Source organism: Dendronephthya gigantea, unplaced genomic scaffold, assembly GCF_004324835.1.
Source record: "Dendronephthya gigantea isolate DGI-Jeju-01 unplaced genomic scaffold, DenGig_1.0 000001F, whole genome shotgun sequence".
Classification (NCBI taxonomy): domain Eukaryota; kingdom Metazoa; phylum Cnidaria; class Anthozoa; order Malacalcyonacea; family Nephtheidae; genus Dendronephthya; species Dendronephthya gigantea.
The window spans coordinates 69956-88005 of record NW_021163011.1 but is presented as its reverse complement, the minus strand read 5'-3'; the positions used below and the strand labels follow the sequence as shown (position 1 = coordinate 88005).

General features: G+C 37.3%; 1 non-coding gene and 1 pseudogene across 1 annotated transcript; both read right to left on the bottom strand.

Annotated features, from left to right (window-relative positions):
- Nucleotides 1-5908: 5908 nt before the first annotated feature.
- Nucleotides 5909-6020, bottom strand: LOC114531191 (annotated as a pseudogene).
- Nucleotides 6021-8503: 2483 nt separating this feature from the next.
- LOC114531184 lies at nt 8504-8626 on the bottom strand. The gene has a single exon (XR_003687836.1). It is a non-coding gene; the product is annotated as a U5 spliceosomal RNA (small nuclear RNA).
- Nucleotides 8627-18050: the final 9424 nt, after the last annotated feature.

Genomic DNA, 18050 nt, shown 5'->3' with positions numbered 1-18050 from the left:
AATGAGCTGAAGTCTTTGTTTATTAAGTTCATTTGCATTCGATTCGGCACATGAAAAGTTCGACGTCTGCATGAAACGGGCTTTAGAAGATTTTGTAGCCGCAGCGAAACTAAAATTCCCTAATACTAATTTAGGAGCTGAAGGTTTGCGTGGGTCGCACCCTCTGTGAACATGCACAAATTACTTTCTTTTGGAGTTTCTTATACTAACAACTCTGCCTAAAAACTCAAACTGAATCTGCCGTGTCGTGACATGGCCCAGTATATAAATAACGTACTTAGGCATGCATAATTATATTCAATTATAGCATATTGAATATTGATCATTCAAAATATGATCGAGTAAACCTAGTAAGTAATTCTTGCATTTCATGGTGGCGTTTGTAACATTGTGAACAGTATCAATCATTTTTTTATATTACACGCCATCGAGTCATCTCAATCGTATCGATAGATAGCACTTAAAACACAATCTACATGTTAATTGAAAATAAAACCACACGGCAATTTTTCCTTTGTTTGCTCGTGTATACGATAAGCACGTACTTGCTTGGCGATAAAAGTCTTAAGCGTATATCACTATATAATTATGGCATGTGTGAATATCACGAATTGTATAAACATAGCTTCGCTCCCATTACACTCGATTTATTGGCACGGCACAACTAACACAATATTTACATGCTTTATAAGCATTGTCGTCCAATAAATCGAGGATAATTATAGACAGTGTAAACGATGTCTAGATTATTCTTGATTTACATTTGAAGTGGCAGTGAATTACGCCTTCTGAAATGACAGTTAATAAACGTGTGAATATGATGTTGGTTTGTTATTAAATGGTATATTAGAGAATAGGGATGAGCTTACCTTTTTTTTAACCACTGACTAATGTTAAATTTCTGCAACCATATATAATATCTACGTTATTTTACTCACGTCGACGTCATTAACTCCAGTATATCAAGTGTAATCTTCGTTCTATTTAATCACGAATTGTTTTTATTTAATACCACATTAAGCATGACGCCCCCTGATCTTTTATATAAATCGAAAGATAAATGTAGAGTGTATCCACTGTATACAACATTGCCTTAGGCGCAAACCAATATGATATACATGCTTTGCATTTTTGCAAATTTTTGGCAAAAATTCCAAACTTTTAAGGCTCGTTTCAAACATGAAACTTTTCATGTTTCGAATCGAAGGTAAATGAACTTAAATGAGAAGATTTTAGACACCAGGGTCATAATAAAGCCATTTATAGGAGGGAAAATAAGCCGCGGCCTAAATAAGCAGTGCATTTGTACTGGATAAAGTAATACGTAATTGGTCGCACACAATCGTAGTATAAACGACTCAAAACCAGTGAACTTTATACAACTGGGACGATAACTCATGACAAACATCCATTTACAGCCTGAAGCCAAAATAGTCTTTCTGAGTTTTGAGATCTAGACGAAATACTTGACTCCAGACGTTTGGCTGTGTGTCAAATTAAAGCTATTGAAAAGTTATATTTGATGTAGAAATTTCAAGACAAACAACTTCAAAGCAGGGCCTTTTTTAAGAAATTTCGAGTGGGTGGGCCATTGGCAAAAAAGGGCTTCCCCACTAGCGGAAAGAAGTAGGAATGTCGATCATGGCCGAAAGCTAGGGGGCACCCGGGAGATTTTTGAAATCAGTATAGTCAAGAAACGCCATTTCCTATATTCTGAGCCTTCAAATTTATTCTAAAAACTGTATTTGTATCTCAGATAAAAATATGGAAAACGCACAAAAAATACAAAGTTAACTTACGTCTTACCAAAAATAAGGGAGTAATGGAGTGTATATTTGACAGTTTAGTGTACTTTCCAGTCTGAAGAAGATTTTCTTTTAACTGTATAATCTCTGTACACTCAAATATCCATGTATATTTGTAAAGGTAAAGATGCATTTGAAATATTGTACATTATACAACAGAAAAATGATTGATCATTGATGAATCTATTTGTCTATTTAAGCCATTTTCGTGCTCGACTGTCTCGACAAATAACATTCGTCGAATTACATTCAACAAAGGTTGGGTTACAGAATACAAGAGTGCTAATAGTAATACACTGTCGCAGAGCTAAATTATTCAATATTCTTAATTTTTTGTTAATATCTTTTAAAAAGGGGATTTTCACTGGGGGGGGGGCAAAATAGTGAACCTGGGGGGGGCAACATTGAGGGTGGGGGGGCCTTGGCCCCCCCAGTATATATGTTAAAAAAGGCCCTGCTTCAAAGGAAACATTTAAAAAAAACAAAAACGTCAATCGCCAACCGTTAAAAAACCGGGAAATTTTTAAATGTTTTTAGATATTTAAAACCTAAAATCTCGAAATTTCTACACGAAATATAACTTTTTAATACCTTTAATTTCATATACGGCTCAACATTTGGCGTCAAGTATTTCAGCTTAAAACTCAGAAAAAGTAAAAGGCACTGGCTCTAATTTCCCCTCATAATCGTTCCAGTTTCAATGCTCAAAACATTTGTCAACGCGACTGACTTCATTTACATTACCTTAAAATAATTATAATCAGGGACAGGGCCGGATTAACGCTTCGCGGGGCCCATGATTAGTGAGTTTGGGAAATACAACGGCTACGGCAACCCAGCAAAAATATATTTACTGGATATTGTGGTATTCAAGTAAAAGTACGTGTTACTATATACACTTGATTTGCTTCTTCAAGTTTCCTTCTTTTCTTAAGGTGGCTCTCTACAGTTTATTGAAATTGTCAAGCACTCATTTTGAACAGGGATATTAAACTTTAATATAACTTTCAGACAACATATGTAGAGTTGAAATCTATTTCGAAACTTTAGCTTGCCAACCGTTGCTATAGCGAGGCGTTTCAAAACGGCCACCAAATAGAGTTTAACCATGTTTATAACGGAGACGAGTTCGGTGACCCCCGATTTTTTTCACATCAAAATTTTACACTCCGTTTGCAAAGTTTTAAAAAAATTTTGTGCAGTTCGATTTTTTATGTTGCAAAAAATGTTATTTTAACTCTTTAAAAAAATCCTACTGCACAAAATTTTAGTTAAACTTTCTATCGATAAAGCATCCGAAGTGTAAAATTTTGAGGCAAAAAAAGGCGCGGGTCACCAAACTCGTTTCCGAAATTTAATTTGTGGGCATATTGAAATGCCTCTGTTGGTATAGCAACGGTTGCTAAGGGAAAGTTCGAAATAGATTTCCGCTCTACATAATTATGTTGACTAAAAGATATATTAAAGTTTAGTATGCTAGCCAAAAATTTAGATGACTGAATATCCCTGTTTAAAATGTGTAATTGACAATTTTAATTAATTAGGGAGCCGCCTTAAACATTTATTAACTATATAATAAATATAGTCGATCTTCAAACACTCCAAACAACATCGAACACATTCTGCCGCGTGGTGATGCACCGTAAAATTGGTGGAAATCACGATGCAATTTCATCAACTACGTCAACGTAATTTAATGTCGTAATTTATCGGCGACAATGAACCCTTTATCTGATACTTCATTGATCACCGAAAATAGATCGTAGAACATCGTTGTATTTCCCGAACTCCATTACATCAGTGCAGGCCCTTCCTCCCCGTATAATGGTTATGGTAATTAGGACTGGTAATTAGCAACTTGCTGATTGGCTAAGGCAAAACGTTTGTATTTCAATGAATATAAAAACGAGCATTGAGGATTATCCTACCCTCACTAAGCTATCGAGATGCACTAAATAGCATAGGAATAATTACAATAAAAGATCGACATGAAAGTTTATGTAATTCCTTTTTTAAAAAAAATAAGCAGAACGATAAATTAGTAGAACTGTCAGTACCTAAACTGTCATCCGTAGGATATGATTTACAATCAACACGCACATGTAAAGATTATTCGTGCAAAACAGGTCTTTTAAAAACTTTTTTACCCCAAGTTATCTCGAAAGAGACTAGTAGGTTTATCTAACTTCTATTTTATTGAAAATGTAATTATAACTGATATATTATTATACATTGTAGTTGGTAAAAGCAATTTGATTGGCTAATAGTTGACAGTTATCAGCGCAATCACGTAAAATTCAGTTATTTGCTAATTGAGTTACCTACTAGCAGATAACTGAGTTATCTGCAAGTGAGCCTGCGGTGGTTACTAAGCGGTATTTGTTTCTCATTCAGACAAAAGAAAGCAAACGTAGAAAAAGCGAATATGGATAGATTTTCAAACTTATTCTTCAAATGTATTCTTCAAATAACGCTTACCTCGATTATTCCGCATATCACAAAAACCTCATCCAATAATTGTTTATTATATAACGTGTATTTAGTGATGTACTATATAGTATTTTTAGAATATGTAAATTAACATAGACTTAAACATTATTTGTTGTAAGAACTTTGTCATAGACCTTTTCAGATGTAGTGACCATGCCAATAAAACCATTTCAGACCATGTGACTTTGCATACAAGCTGAAAATGTCTATTTAACCTTCGGGTTACAAATTGGTTTCAATCTTAATAATAATTAAAAAAAAATTACATAGCTATATTGTAGCAATGAGCTGGCAAACCTAAAAATTTCCAAGCTCCGTTTTAGCAATATTTAAAACTCATTTAATACAATACCAGAAATGATACATAAACTAAGCATTGATTTGCGTGTTAAATTACAGGTTCTCATTCATAAACATAATAGCACTGGCATGTAAAAGCCTACTCAGAAACGGGAAAATTTAGCCAAATAAGCTAAATATTCTCGCGCAAACAAAATTGCGACTTCACTACCATCAAACACGCATAGTGGAGTCTCGATAACGTACACCATTGCGCTGATTGCGACATGCAAGTATATCATCATTTTAACATGCATAAATCGGCATTTTATGTATATTAAGCAATACACCACGTTTGAACGTTGACTTGGTAGCCATTGAAGAAACGCGAAAATGCATACGCCAGCTATAAAATGATCAAAACTTACCCGGCGTCAGCATTCAACAAGATCCTGTTAGTACCTTCACTTTGAAAATGCCAACGACCAACAGTATTAGCCTCGCATCTTTTATGTATTAGGAATATGCATATTTGGCTAACCTCATCCGCAGGCATATCTTATTTATTAAAATATGCATATTTGGCTTGGGCTAGCTGTGTCGAGGGAGCGAAAAAAAAATTATTGAGGAGATGCCTGCCTTGCCTCCTCCGCAGGCATTATGTATACATTTAAAACATGTGTATGTGTACATTTATATTTGGCTTGGGTTAGCGGGACACTTTTTTCCTCGCTCCCCAACACAGCTAACCCAAGCCAAATATAAATGCCTAATATAAATACATAGGAGATGCCTTTGGATGCCTGCCATAGATCGAACAAATGGACGCCTCATGTAACCTTACTGGACGTCAAATGGGAGGAGGGTCCCCTTAGAGAGGTTTTGCGCTCAATTAAAAATTCACTTTGCCGAATTCGATGATTTCGATTGAAGGAGCGAAACGTCGTCTTTATTCAAAACATGGTTTCAAAGCCTTCAAAATTTTGGTTTAGAACGTTCCCTGCCGATCACTAGCAGTGAATATCTCAGCGTTGTGAACGTTGCGAAAAAAACAGTCGGTAATACAAGTTAAGGTAGCCAAGGCTTGGAAACTTCGGTGCTTGTCAGTGCTGTATAAACGAAATAGTTTCACTTTTGGAACACGGTAGTCACGGAAGTGCGCGCGCAATGTTATCAATTGTGACGAATATAATTGTTTTTCTAATAAGAAGTTGCTCAATCAATTGTGGGATGTCATTTGATATTTTGGCGTGATCAATAGCCTTCTGCAAGGAAAAGGAGCATTGGGAATCCGGATTACGCTAGATGTTGATCTCGTACACTTTTGATAAACACCCGCCTGGCGACAAAAAATACCCGTAGGCCCACTGTGTTGTTCTCCTCGACGTAAATCTTTAGTAAAAGGTGAAAGATTTTTTCGTGTTAAATGAAGGAGAACCAAGGCTTGGAAACTTCGGTGCTTGTCAGTGCTGTATAAACGAAATAGTTTCACTTTTGGAACACGGTAGTCACGGAGGTGCGCGCGCAATGTTATCAATTGTGACGAATATAATTGTTTTTATAATTAGTAGTTGCTCAATCAATTGTGGGTTGTCGTTTGATATTTTGGCGTGATCAATAGCCTTCTGCCAGGAAAAGGAGCATTGGGAATCCGGATTACTGTAACTGTTGATCTCGTACACTTTTGAGGAAAACAAGGATGAATGCTGATAGAAATCTGTATAAACAACAATGTTATGTTGTGAATAAACTGATTTACTCCTCAAAATCGGCTTACTATACTTAATACTTAATCAAGGATGGGTCATCTGATCAAAGAACTCTCTTTAAGACCGTAAGTAATTTGCTGCACAAAAATACGACTACCCGATATCCATCATCTCCTGACCCAATGTCACTTGCAAACTCATTTTGTGATTTTTTCACGCAGAAAATTGTTAAAATACGAGGTGAAATCAATGACACCCTCTTAATTAATGATATAGAAAACCCATTTCCCGATGGTGATTCATGTCCCCATGAACTTCGTGTTTTTAAGGAAGTTGGTAACAATGAGATGTTCGATTTAATTCGACAGATTGCAATCAGGGGCGCCGGAATATCGATAATAACGGGGGCAGATATTCATATATTCGTGTTCTGCATTATTAACTCCTTTTGAAATCGATTGTTTTTACGATCTGCGAACACGAATATATGAATATCTGCCCCCGTTATTATCGATATTCCGGCGCCCCTGATTGCAATGAAATCATGTGTTCTAGATCCTATTCCAGCGGTTATGCTGGAACATTGCCTAAAAGACATCGTGCCCATTATAACGAGAATAATTAATTTATCTTTGGAAAATGGTTTAATGCCTGACTCTCTAAAGATTGCTGTTCTTAAACCGTTATTAAAAAAGTGTGGTCTCTCCTATGAAGAATTCTGCAGCTTTCGTCAAATATCTAATTTGAAATTTGTTTCGAAATCTATTGACAAAGCAGTTGCTGTACAATTAATGAATTATCTTGACGAGAATAAACTACATGAGAAGTTCCAGTCTGCCTATAAGTCTCGTCATAGTACAGAAACAGCATTATTAAGGGTTCAAAGCGATATTCTCCAAGACCTCGACAATGGAAACTCTGTCATTCTCGTTCTACTGGATCTGTCAGCAGCGTTTGACACCGTAGATCATTCGATCTTATTGACACGATTATGGAAGCGATTTGGTATAAAGGGTCGTGTTTTGGATTGGTTTACTTCATATCTCATATCTAGGAAACAATTTGTTCGTGTTGAGGGAACAGATTCGCTATAGCGTGATCTTGAATGTGGTGTACCGCAGGGATCGGTATTAGGTCCGCTGTTATATTCATTTTACACTGCCCCGCTTGCAGATGTGGCTAGGCGTCATGATCTCCGTTTTCACTTTTTTGCTGATGATGGACAACTTTACATTGCATTCAAAACAAATGATCCTGGTGAATTGATTTCATCTAAGATTCGTATGGAAAAATGTATATTTGAAATTAGAAACTGGTTGATGCTGAATAAATTGAAACTAAATAGTGAAAAAACAGAACTTATATTAGTCCATTCACGCTATCGCCCTATGCCTCCCTTGAATTATATCATGGTGGGTGATGACAGAATTGTACCAACTGGTTCAGCTAGAAATTTGGGGGTTATTTTTGATGAGTTCTTTAAATTGGAGGAACATATTAATGGTATCTGCAAGTCATCTTTTTATAATATCAGAAACATTTCAAGAATAAAGAAGTATTTGTCTCGGGACTGTCTTGAAATAATCATTCATGCTTTTCTAACTTCAAGATTGGATTACTGTAACTCACTGCTATATGGTGTATCAAAATATTTACTCCAGAGGCTACAGAGAGTCCAAAATACTGCAGCACGTCTATTAACTGGTACTAGGAAATCGGAACATATTACACCAGTACTTATTGAATTGCATTGGCTACCAGTCCAATATCGTGTCCAATTCAAAATTATCCTTCATGTGTACAAGGCTATGAACGACCTTGCTCCACCGTATTTGAAGGAACTCTTGCATTATCATACTTCGCAGCGTTCACTTCGATCAAATAACTGTGAATTGCTCCAGATTCCTTGTTCTAGACTGAAGACATTTGGGGATAGATCATTTTGTGTCGCGGGACCACGATTGTGGAACGAATTACCCATGATCTTCGGATGTGCAAATCAACTACTGTTTTTAAAAAAAATCTTAAAACATATCTTTTTAACTTATTTTTGAATAATGTATGACGTTGGTCTTAACATTTATATTATTAGGTTTGTTAATGATTTAGATATTTTAATAGTTTAAATATTAGATTTTACTGTAAAGCGCCTAGAACAGAACACAATTTGGTTGTGCGCTATAGAAATACTTTTATTATTATTATTATTTTGATAAACACCCGCCTGGAAAATCCGGCGGGCGACAAAAAAATACCCTTAGGACCATTATGTTGTTCTCCTCCACGGAAATCTTTAGTAAAAGCGAAAGATTTTTTTGTGATAATAAAGGAAAACTAAGGCTTGGAAACTTCGGTGCTTGTCATTCCTGTATAACGAAATAGTTTCCCTTTTGGAACACGGTAGTCACGGAAATGCGCGCGCAATGTTATCAATTGTGATGAATATAGTTGCTTGCGATGCGTAGCATAGTTGCTTGCGATGCGTAGCATAGCAAGCTTTAAATGCGGTATTTTTTTTTTTAAACGGGTTCTAGATAGTAGACCTCCGCGCGGCCAGCGCATAATTACCAGCAGCTAGGCAATTAGTATGCACACTTGGCAGTCGTCCGCTATTCGGAAACTTTCGAAGTTTACTTCAAAACATCACGCTATTATCATTCATTACTGTATACATAAGTCTCACAATGTAAATATAATGGTAAGTTCTGCCTTCCGCGTAGATTGTGGGACACATTTAGCTAAAACTTGATGTAATATAAAGCGCATGCGTGATCTTAAGAGCGTCGTCCAGTGTCCACCGAACGTAGTAGAGATCTGTTACTTCAGTGACCCTTTAGACTTGATATTAGGGACATTTAGCAGATTTTTGCGGCAAACAGCTAACGGCAAACGCCTGCAAGCTTCAAAGTTCAAATCGCAATTTCAGGCAAGTTCTCCACGTTTTCTTCAGTTCAGTAATTAGCTTATGGTTCTGCAATGTTGAATTGAACCTTATCTTAACTCTTATGATCAACAGCTGACTGTAAACATGGAATTAAAGTTTCCCGTTTGCCGTTAGCGGTTTGTCATAAGAGAGTTTTAGTTTGACGTTTACGGCAAACCGCAAACCACGGTTTCACGTTGCCGTTATTACAAATTTGACTTCTAGTTCGCGGTCATTTACCAATACCTTATGTTAGAATGATTCAACATTGGCATTCAGTAAACAGTTTCGCTGTCAAATTGCCTTTAGCTATTTCTAATGCTTCGGGTTTTTTTAAATCAAATGTTATTTACACCTGCATGGGTTGAAAGGAACCTCAATTTTAATAAGCGACTATCGAAATACGATATCATGGTAAACCGCCATATTGCCAGTCGTGTTATTGAATAGTGGTAGTCGCTTTCTTAAAGAAAACTGGTAAACTTATTGAAAACATTGCGTGTTTAGGCAAACTATTCCGAAGATCATTACGAGTAATGGAACGGAATTTGTAGCCTCATCTTTCCTACGACTTTACAGCACTGGAAAAGCGGATATATATAATACAACATTCAATCGTATCACTAAGGCCTGTCGACGAACCAATAATCCTGATACCAAAAGCTGAGCAAATATCATTGGATAAGTCTTCCCTGAGCATCTGTCCTTTGGCTCACGCCGTTGAAAAAGACTAATTATCAATACTTCAGCCTAAACAGTCGTGATGAAAGCGCACTCGCTCTATCATGCAGGAAATGTGACTATAACTTCTACTCTTTGCAAAGAGGAACGGCGAGAGGATTGAAGGTAGACTCTAGTTTCCAGTGCCTCCCATGCCCGCGAGGCGCAGTATGTGTTCCATACATTAGATCAAAGCCAAACTTTTGGGGATATAAAACAAGTTCGGATCCACCTACGTTGGCTTTCATCACTTGCCCGTTTGGCTACTGCAAGTCCCCGCCATCTGACAGCACTGAGTACAATGCATGTCAAAGTAAACGTACTGGTTTTATGTGTGGAATGTGTTCATCTGCCTATTCAGAGGCTGGCTATTCAGCAAACAAAACAAGATAAAAGACAATTTTCTGGTTTATTAGAGACCATCTTTTATTTCTACCAAATATCACAACTCCTTCTCTGGTCGACCTCACTGACCGAATTCTTTGAATGTGAATTTCTCACGCCCGTCCTTGGCTTCTTCAACTTCCAACCAGGTGTAACAAACCATGGTTATGTCTGTCCCATTCCAGGTTTGACACCAAAGACAAAGCTTCTTTTTAAAGTTGCTCCGGTGTTCGGGACGCTCGCTGCAATCTCTCATCTCTATGCCTTCAACGTCCTCATTCGTTGCAAGACAGGTTTTCTTCGACCTGTCATTTTTGAAGCGCCTTGAAAGAGTTGCTTCTAGGTCCATACGCACAGCCAAATGAATCGAGCAAGCGCGGCGCTTTGTATTGGCAGAGCATTTTGTTTGCTCGTCGATTTATTTTGGTTGATCAACCTGTTTAGGTCCGTGTTTTCTAGTTCTCATCAAAACATCGAGGGACCTTTCGTGCCAGTTTTCAAAGCTTTCAAATGGCTGGAAGTTCTTATTTTAGGGATGTTTCCCACAATTCTTGTTCTTCTTGTATGCTTTGCAATTATTTCGACATTCACTTGTTTTCTCAGTTTCGTTTGCAGCAGGGCTTGTCTTGAAGTTTCTCCAGACTTTGTCGCAAGAGGTGTTTTCGAAGTTATTCGAGTTCTAGTTTTCTGATAAACGTTTCTGACAAGAACGATGATGAATAGCTGGACTCTTGTCGTGTGTATGGTAAGATACTTGCAAAATTAAGTTTAGTTGATAAAGTTGATTTTTTCTAGCCAATTGGCAATTAACTTAATATAAAAAAGCCGTTGTATTGTGACATAAGCGCATGTTTTCGTGTGTATTGCAAAGTTAAGTTTAGTTGATAAAGATGATTCTTTCTAGCTAATTAACATCATAAAAAAGGAACTGTATTGTGACATAAATGCATTATTGACAAACATGTTTAATAATTTTTTTTTGGAGATATAATCTAAACTGTGAACTTTATCCCTGTCTCTTTTGTTATTTCATACGAATTCAGTACGTCTTTTGGAATCCAGTTTTTGAGAAAAATCCACGTATCGGAGATGCACTTCAGCTCCAGACTATTTTGTTTGTGCATCTTAGAAAGCATGACTAAGAGACTGCGTTGAATTATTCATGTTTTTACGTTTCTGGCGAAATTGAGAAATATAAATAATGAATAAAGGAATCAACGAAGTGTCTTAAAATATAACAAGAAACTCAACGTTTTGGTGCCGTATTTGTCAGTAGATTAAGTCCCATGGCTTAGAATGAAATTAAGTCAAGTATATAATATTTTACGCAGTTGCTCAGTGATCATATGTTGAGTGCACTATCAAATAAGTGAAATAATTACCCATATTATTCAAGATTTAATATCTGCTTTGATATTGATGAGCAGTACGCATCGATAATGTGATGTGCTACAAGCAAAGATTGTCATATTGAATCTTATTGAATCACACAGTATTGAATCTTTAGTGAAAAGTCAGTTTTAAAGAGAATATACTGATAGATATACGCTTAAAATTAAATTTTGAATTAATCACGGAACGTTTTGTTATGAAGGCTTAGACGAGGCAAAAAATGAAATTGAAAATATAGGCGTGTACTTCCTGTTTGAAATGGAATTTAATTAAGTTCTGTGATGTCAGGTCTATGACAAATTGTTTTTTTTTCTTTATTGCATTAGAAGCTCTTTGTGCAATTGAGCTGTCGGCTATATCACTGTAACTTGGATTGCTCGTCATTGTTTTTTCGCTTGTTTTAATCAGAAGATGGCGCTGATCTGGTTAGCAGGATTGTATGGAATCTTAGTATATTCATCTAGTAAGAAGCATATTTTTGTATTTTTAAATGTCACTTCATAATGTTAAGTAATCGAGCTTGTCATTTAAACTCCAAGCTGATGATTAGAAATTTCATACGATTTGACAGAGGACTATAAGATTCGGGACTGATTTCGCTCGTCAATTTCCGACTAAATTTAATAAATAAACGTGCAGAAATTTAGCATGCATTTTAAGTGGTTACAAAAGCGATACAGACGAAAATGGGAAGAGTATTAGGTGAATAAAGGCAAGAATTCACATATATGCAGGAACTATGCATGTGTTAGAACGCATGAACTATACAATGTTACTTTTCTGACAACAATACTACAGTAAAAATGATAGTTTTGCTCTTGGACTATGGAATGAATGCTGTAGACATCAAAGACAAATAAATCATGGAGCGACACTTGTGTGGTTCAAGAATAGGGAGTGGCTATTCGAGGAAGCAAAAGTGTTGACATGGTGACATCTGTAAGAAAACTGTTGCGCGATAGAATTGTCTAACTTTCCTATTTTACAGCAGTTTCATTCTTTAATTGGTGTGTGTGGCTCACTTTGTCCAGTTCAATTACCGTATAGTCTATCTTTATGGGCATTACCGAATATATACCATTTGTTTAATCGTGTTATTTTATTTCAGTGTATTGTGAATCAACTCAACACTCAATATATGTATCGCGTTTCAATGGGTATGATACGACAAATTGCGGTACTCCAATATTCCTTTGTCGCAGTATATCTTATGGCATTCTACAACAGACAGAAGGGTCAGTAATCTACCTGGATGGCAAAGAAACGGCTAAAAACCCTTACCAATGCGAAAGCCAAAATCCTGGACAACCGGGAATTCGTATTAATAAAAGCATATCATTCGTCAGCATCAGATCACGTGCTTACATCTCGTGTCTCCATGGAAACCCCTGGTTGGTGGACGGAACTAAGCTAGTGAACGGTGTACAAGTTGACTTCTCCGGACTAACCTTTTTGAATACATCTCTTCGCTTTTTTGACGCCTCCGTATTTGCAAAGGACACCGTATTTGCCGAGACGAAATTTACCAGCATGCGTATTGAAATGTTAAACCTGCGGCAATTTGATCTGACGTTGGATTCTGTTATCTTCCAACAGAATAAAGCGTGCATACGAATTGATGTCGACACTGGGATTGAGGTTTCTTTGGACGTAACTAATACGTCTTTCCTTCAAAGTGGTAATTCTCCTTGGTCAATTCTTTTGGTAAATTGCAGCGAGGGAAACTCTACGGTCAGCATTGAAATGAGAAACTGCAGTTTTAAGGAAATTTTCTTTGAGGGATACGGAATGATTTTAATCATCAACCAACTTGGAACGACGAAGCTTGCTGTCAATCGACTGAGGATGGAAGAAAATAGTAACACAAACCCGAGCGACGATTATGACAGCATGTTTACTCTTTTCACTGACGAATTGTTCATGACATTGGATCACGCGTTTATTTACAAAACATTTGCTGCTTTTCTTTCTGTGAATGGAGGTTCAGCGCACATGAACATCTCAAACTTTCAGTTGGACGGATACAATTCGATCATTCCCGGGGGGGGTGTATTTGATGTACGTGTCACTGCCTGTTACCTACTCATTCGAGATTCATGTTTTCGTAATGGCAAAAACATTGGTTCGGGTGGTGTAATTGCAATCGACGCATCATTTTTGATGCTAACCATCCAAAATACAAATTTTGAAAACATTTGGACTTCATATTACGGTGGCGTGGTATATATTGGTAAATCAGACACACCAGGGTCGAAGAATTCCGTCTTCCTAAATATAATTAATTCATCGTTTTCAGGAGTCGTAACGGAAGCCAATGCTGCGGTGTCCATATTTGCCAACAACCTTATTGCAATTGTTCGTGGCAGTTCATTTTTGAGAAATATTGGCGGAGTTTTGGCTTTTTATATCAACGATGCTGCTAATGTTCGTCTTGAAGATAATAATTTTCTTGAAAATAGCGCTCATGGCCAGAAAATTCGGACATATTTAACATTCTACTTCCGCCTAAATTTGCATATGGTGTCAAAATAAAGCTTCGTGAGTTTATAGTAAACTGTAATGTGCACAGTACTAAACGCTAAAAATACACCTTTAGGTAGGTCAATTATAATTTGCCTTAATTGCTCGTTGCAGAGCAAGTTAATCTTAATATTTTTATACAGTATTTCAAAATGTTTTATCAGTATTCGTCCTGCATTTTCAAAACAAAGTTTTGGTCATTTATCACGTTGAATACCATATAAAACGAAAACCGTAATAGCGTAGAAATAAAATAAAAATGCAGAGCCGACATAAACCTTTACCAGCAAAATATTACCTCAGGATCTTCAATATGACACGAGTTACAAGAAACAACCAGGGCAAATAGCAAAGATGCAATGATTTTCTTAAATTTTGCAAAATTTAAGAATGCGCAATATAATTTATAGTTCTGCAAACGAATAATATTTGAACAGATATGCAAATTTGCTACGGCAATCTGCATATTCCATGTCCGCAATTTCTGGCCATGATTGAAGTTGGTATTGTGGAAGCAAATGTCTCATCTGAAACGTCGATATTTCATCTTCAAACCAACAACGTTAGCTTTGTTCGAAACAAACTGCCGGGGAATGGTGCCTTAGGTGAATTGGTTTTAGGACTTACAAGTACACCAGTTGATGTCACTTTAAAAAACACGCGTTTCCTTGGGAATCTAAATATGGTTGGTTATAGTATTCGTGTTTCTTTAAAAAACTCTGGATTAAATAATGTAACTCTGGACACCTGTGCATTTCGGGACAATGTCGGCATTCTAGGATTAATATTGATCACGGGTCAAGCTTCAATGACATGCAAAAATTCTATCATCGATTCAAACAGGATTATTCCTTGCACGACGGCTGTAATGATGCTGCTTTTGAACAATTCAAAGACTCTGATTACGAATACAACCTTTAAGAACAATTCCTGCCGAGCACTTTCTGTCTCATTGGCAGGAACTACCTCGCTAAGAATAGAAGATTCCTTGTTTTTCCGGAACAGGAATTTGTTCAATACAGGAAGCGCAATAGAGTTGGCATTTGCCCCCCGTTTGTTCAGTTATAAGTCTCAAAAACATAACAGTTTTGACCGGACTTTTCCGGCTGTTATTGTCAATGTATTGTTCCAAGAAAATATCGCTGTAGTTTACAGCGTTTTGACGGTTATAGGAGGGGAAGTTAAATTAACAAATTGCACAATTTTGAATAATTTTGCTCGGTTCCAAGGCGGTCAAATTGTTAATCGTGAACAATCGAATGTGAGTTTAAACCATTGTGTGTTTAGGCAAACTATTCCGAAGATCATTACGAGTAATGAGATGAAATTTGTAGCCTCTTCATTCCTAAGGCTTTATGGCACTGGAAAAGTGGATATATATAATACAACATTCAATCACATCACTGAGCCTGTCGACGAACCAATAATCTTGATACCCAAAGCAGAGCAAATCTCAATGGATAAGTCTTCCCTGAGCATCTGTCCTTTGGCTCATGCCATTGAAAAGACTAATTATCAATACTTCGGCCGAAACAGTCGTGATGAAAGCGCACTCGCTCTATCATGCAGGAAATGTGACTATAACTTCTACTCTTTGCAAAGAGGAACGGCGAGAGGATTGAAGGTAGACTCTAGTTTCCAGTGCCTCCCATGCCCGCAAGGCGCAGTATGTGTTCCATACATTAGATCAAAGCCAAACTTTTGGGGATATAAAACAAGTTCGGATCCACGTACGTTGGCTTTTATCACTTGCCCGTTTGGCTACTGCAAGTCCTCGCCATCTGACAGCACTGAGTACAATGCATGTCAAGGTAAACATACTGGTTTTATGTGTGGAATGTGTTCATCTGGCTATTCAGAGGCTCTGTGGTCAACAAACTGTACTTTAACACGAAAATGCAACGACCATTGGTTCTGGATTGTATTTCTAGTGTATGTCTTCTTAATGGCAGCTCTCGTCGTCTTCAAACCTCCAATGATAAAATATTCTTTACGACAGATTTTTTGGTTTAAAAAGTTTATAGTTGGCAGTCGCTTTGCAAACCGGCAAACGGCTTTACACCGTCACGTTGATCTGGTCCCTGAGGACGACACTGAACAAAACAATCCATCGCTGTCTTCATCAGAGCAAACAAAACAAGATAAAAGACAATTTTCTGGTTTATTGGAGATCATCTTTTATTTCTACCAAATATCACAACTCCTTCTCTGGTCGACTTCACTGACCGAATTCTTTGAATGTGAATTCCTCACGCCCGTCCTTGGCTTCTTCAACTTACAACCAGGCTTAACAAACCATGGTTATGTCTGTCCTATTCCAGGTCTGACACCAAAGACAAAGCTTCTTTTCAAAGTTGTTCCGGTCTTCGGGACGCTCGCTGCAATCTTTCTTCTCTATGCCTTCCACGTCCTCATTTGTTGCAAGAGAGGTTCTCTTCGACCTAACATTTCTCCCTACTTTCAAGCCAGCGTCAAAACAGTGTTCCTTGGCTACGTGACCCTGGCTACTGTCAGCATTTCGCTAATTCGCTGTGTCCCCGTTGCAGGCAAGCTCAGATGGTTCTACAATGGGAACGTCGTATGCTACGAATGGTGGCAATATGCATCGTTCGTTTTCAATGCCATCTTTGTCGTTCCATTTATCTTCGTTCTCGCTTGGATTCCGTTCAAACTTTACCATCATAAAATAACGGTTAGAAATTTCCTCCTAGCTGTAGTTTGTCCTGTGTCATTCTTGTTCCAAAGGATATTTCGCATCGCATGTCGATATGAAGACGAACATGCCGAGGAAAGCGAAAATTTGAGCGCTTTAAAAGAGTTGCTTCTAGGTCCATACGCACAGCCAAATGAAACGAGCAAGCGTGGAGCTTTGTATTGGCAGAGCATTTTGATTGCTCGTCGATTTATTTTGGTTGTAATCTTTTGCGTGGTGACCGAGCCATCCATCAGATTATTCTGCATGACGCTTTCTTGCATTGTCATCCTTTGTCTTCATCTCAAAATTAAACCATTTCAAAATTCTTTCTTGAACAACCTCGAGTCCGTTTCCTTGATTTTTTTGATTGTTTTAGGTCAGATCAACCTGTTTAGGTCCGTGTTTTCTAGTTCGCATCAAAATATCGAGGGACCTTTTGTGCCAGTTTTCAAAGCTTTCAAATGGCTGGAAGTTCTTATTTTAGGGATGTTTCCTGCAATTCTTGTTCTTCTTGTATGCTTTGCAATTATTTCGATATTTGCTCGTTTTCTTTTCGTGTGCAGCAGGGCGTGTCTTAAGTGTTTTTCCAAACTTTGTCGCAAAAGGTGTTTGCGACGTGATTCGAATTCTAGTTTTCTGATAAACGTTTGTGATAGCAACGATGATGAATAGTGAGACTTGTCGTGTGTATGATAAGATATACTTGCAAAATTAAGTTTAGTTGATAAAGTTGATTTTTTCTAGCCAATTGGCCATTAACATAATAAAAAAGCAGTTGTATTGTGACATTGGAGAGAGAGAGTTTTAGTTTGACGTTTACGGCAAACCGCAAACCGCGGTTTCACGTTGCCGTTGTTACAAACTGAATTTGACTTTTAGTTTGCGGCCATTTACCAATACCTTATGTTAGAACGATTCAACATTGCCATTCAGTAAACAGTTTCGCTGTTAAATTGCTTTTAGCTATTTCTAATGCTTCGGTGTTTTTTAAATCAAATGTTACACCTAGTGGTTGAAAAGAACGTCAATTTTGATAAGCGACTATCGAAATACGATATCATGGTAAACCGCCCATATTGGCAGTCGCGTTATTGAATAGTGGTAGTCGCTTTCTTAAAGAAAACTGGTAAACT